This window comes from Myotis davidii, unplaced genomic scaffold (genome assembly GCF_000327345.1).
Source record: "Myotis davidii unplaced genomic scaffold, ASM32734v1 scaffold395, whole genome shotgun sequence".
Lineage (NCBI taxonomy): Eukaryota > Metazoa > Chordata > Mammalia > Chiroptera > Vespertilionidae > Myotis > Myotis davidii.
The window spans coordinates 4,280,458-4,284,422 of record NW_006287904.1 but is presented as its reverse complement, the minus strand read 5'-3'; positions in this window follow the sequence as shown (position 1 = coordinate 4,284,422).

The following is a 3,965-nucleotide window of genomic DNA, read 5'->3' as shown; positions in this document are numbered from 1 at the left end:
CCTTAAATATCTGTGTTCTTGGGATAGTTAAGTTTTCTTATTCTACATCATCTTAACTGATCCCATTTCCTTTCATGGTTTCAGGTGTCACCTATATGCAAATGATTCCCAAATTTATATCTTCTCTCTAAGCCTTTCCTAACTCATATATCTAATTTGTCAACTTATGTCCATTTTGCTGTCTCAGGCAGCACAGTAAGTATGTCATTGACCTTGCCCCTAAACCTGCTTCTGTCATGTTTCCCCTTTTGGTCAATGGTACCACTACTACCCATTCAGTTGCCCTTGCCAAAGCCAAAACCTGAGTTATCCATGACTTTCCCTCTTCATATATCATAACATTCACAAAAACCTTTCTGTTAAGTCCACCGTCTACATTTTTCTTAATTCTCCAGTGCTACTCTTTGAATTCAGGCCATCAACCTACCTAAATGATAGCGACAGCCTCCTCATTAGTCTCCCTTTCTCTGGTTTTGATCCTTTTCCACACTACAGCCAGATTGTTCCAAAAGGCATATCTGGTCATATCACTACACTGCTTTCACCATTGCTGTAAGGATAAGGTAAATTTCTGTTCATCTTTCAGGTCTCACTTTATATACCACTTCCTCTAGGAAGCCTTCACTGATGCTCACTAGACTGTGTGCCCCTTCTACGCCCTCCCTAAGTACCTTTTTTCCCCCCAACCATACACTTAACACACTTAATTGTTACTTACTTAACACACTTAATTGTTACTTGTTATTAATCATTGCTATACTGTAAGCTTTATAAGGGCAGGGACCTCATGCCTTGCTCAGTGTTATATCTGTAGTGTTTAGCACAATGCCTGGCGTTTCAATAAATGTTTGAATGAATAAATGTTTGTGTAGTGTTTTACAATCTCGGAAGCCCTTTCACAGTCTCATTTGACCTTCACTGTGGTCCTCTCTTAGACTGCTCACTGGATAATTGTTATCCACATATTACAAATTAAGAAATGAAACGAAGTTCTTTGTGACTAAAAATCACATTGTATTCCCAGAATGTAAGCTCAGTGCTTGGCATGTGGCTCAAATATTTATTACATGAATGTTATTGGGGGAATATTTAGATTGCCCTAGTAAACATAAGTAGTAAAGCAGGATTCAAATCCAGGTATGCTTACATAAGTCCACTATGTAATATTAAGTCATTACCTTCTTGATATAGAAGTCTTAAAATATATTATTTTAATTTCTAAAGGAACCTGGATGAAAAATACTGGACAACTATGTAGTGGACTAAAACAATAGTTAAGTAATTAAAAAGTTACATCTAGTATAAAAGATAATTCTGCTTAAGAGTTAATATCGCCCTATCGGATTTGGCTCAGTGGATGGATCCTTGCCCTGCGGACCAAAGGGTCCGGGATTCGATTCTGGTCAAGGACACGCACCTCGATTGCAGGCTCCGTGCAGGAGGCAATCAATGGATGTGTTTCTCACATCGATATTTCTTGCTATCTTTCCCTCTCTCTTCCACTTTCCCTAAAAATCAATGGAAAAATATCCACGGGTGAGGATTTAATAATAAAAAAAAAAAGTTAATGTCCATTTTCCTGTTGTAAGCATCAACCCTGGGAGGAAATAGCATACTATTTATTTGCTACTTTTCTTTACAATTTCTGGCTCTTGGATTTAAAAGTAAGTAAATTTAACAAAATATTAGAGAAGTGACTCAGTCAGCCCTCCTGGTGACTAAATATTTAGTTCACTTGCTTTTCTACCTGCAGATTGTCCTGGACTCCTCCTCAGTGAAGCTAACTCAAAAGTGACATCTAGCCAACAGATGATGGGAGAGCCATACCCTTAGAACCTTCTTGAGCCATGTTGTCCAATTTAAGGGATTAACTAGTGTTAAACTTTTAATTGGATTTTAATCTGAGGCACATTACTCTTTCAGGGATCTCAGCAGTAGGTATGATAATCAGTGATTTCACCCTTGCTGCAAAACTGCATTTTAAGCAGCCTTTGGATTAAAGCATTTCTCTCTCTCTCTTTTTTTTTTTTATAGAGTTATGTCTTTTTTTATTTTTATTTTATTGATTTTTTTTTACAGAGAGGAAGGGAGAGGGATAGAGAGTTAGAAACATCGATGAGAGAGAAACATCCATCAGCTGCCCCCTGCACGCCCCCTACTGGGGATGTGCCCGCAACCCAGGTACATGCCCTTGGCTGGAATCGAACCTGGGACCTTTCAGTCCGCAGGCCGACGCTCTATCCACTGAGCCAAACCAGTTAGGGCATTTCTCATTTTTAAAAATAAATTTTTACTGATTTCAGAGAGGAAGGGAGAGGGAGAGAGATAGAGACATCATTGATGAGAAAGAATCATGGATCAGCCGCCTCCTGCACGACCCCTAGTGGGGATCAAGCCTGCGACCCAGACATGTGCCCTTACTCAGAATGGAACCCGGGACCCTTCAGTCTGCAGGCAGACTATCCACTGAGCCAAACCGGCCAGGGCTCATTTTTATCTTTTTGTAATTGAGATGTGACCTCATCCTAACTCAATAGGTAATTGAATTTGTGAATGTCTATTTCCTTGTATTTCTGCTTGGAAACTCTTTTCAGTTTATCTCTTTCCTGTCCATTTTGTCCAATGCATCCAATAGCAAGTATAACATATTTGTTTTCTTTAGTAAAGGGTACATTATTGGTTTTCCAGCTTCTCTCAAGGGGCAATTTCGCCTGGCCATAACAGGAATTGCCCTTGCATAAGTTACTTCTTCCATCTTCCAATAGGAGTGTCCTGACTACCAGCCAAGCCATTGTTTAGTATTTTATGTGTTATTGTCTTTTTTAACAACTAGTTCCTGTATAAGGATGAGGTAGTTTGCCATAACAACCACAAACATCTCTACCTCACAACTTTTCTTTCATTTGGGCAGGGACTTTGCCTTAGGTCAGGGGTTTACCAGGTTAACAGGTAAAACGTGTTTTGTGCTTGTTTCTATATACAGTTTTATTAGAAGACAGCCTTGCCCATTTACTTGTATATTGTCCATGGCCACTTTTGCTCTACAAATGTCAGAGTTGAGTAATTGTGATAGTGTGGCCCACAAAGTCTAAGTACCATGTGACCCTTCACAGACAACATTAACTGATCCCTGCTCTTCAGTTGTCCTCATTGTGAGACTCAGGCCCACCAAGAAGATACCATCTAGGGTGTGGTTGCTCATTTGGGGGAAATGGAAGGAGTATGGCAATTCACTCAGGTCCTTAAAGCACTTTCATTGGCTAAAGTAAATCACATGACCACAGCAAAGTTCACGGAGTAACAATAGACAATACTATTGATTAACACATGATTATATCTCTCCATTTATATAATTTCTTTCAAAATATATATTTTTATATTCTCAACTGAGAATATGTTTAGAGAGAGGAAGGGAGAAAGAGGGAAAAAAACATCAATGTGAGAGAAACACCCATCAGTTGCTTTCTGTATGCACCCTGACTGGGGATCAAACCCAGAACCTAGGTACATGTCCTGACTGGAAATCGAACCTGCAGCCTTTTGGTGTACGGAATAATGCTCCAACCAGCTGAACCATTTTTTTAATATGTGTAAGGATCCTATATTTTTTCTGTGAACTGTCTACTCAAATCTTTCATCCATTTTTCTATTGGGCTGTTGACCTTTTAAAATTTTTAGGAACTCTTTATATAGTAGAGATATTAGTGCTTTGCCTGTGATATAAATTATAAATATTTACCTAGTGTGTTACTTTCTTCAGATTTTATTTATATGGGTTTTTCCCCCCATGAGAAAATCGGCTTTTCTTATGCACCCTAAGCTGGATTGACTTACGAAAAAAAGAAGACACAAATGACTGTAATCAAGGGCCTTTATGATTAAGATAGAGGAATATTGCCTCCTGGAGTGTAAAAGGAGGTGATTCAAGAGCATATACTCTGGATTAATTGGTTTGCATATGAAAA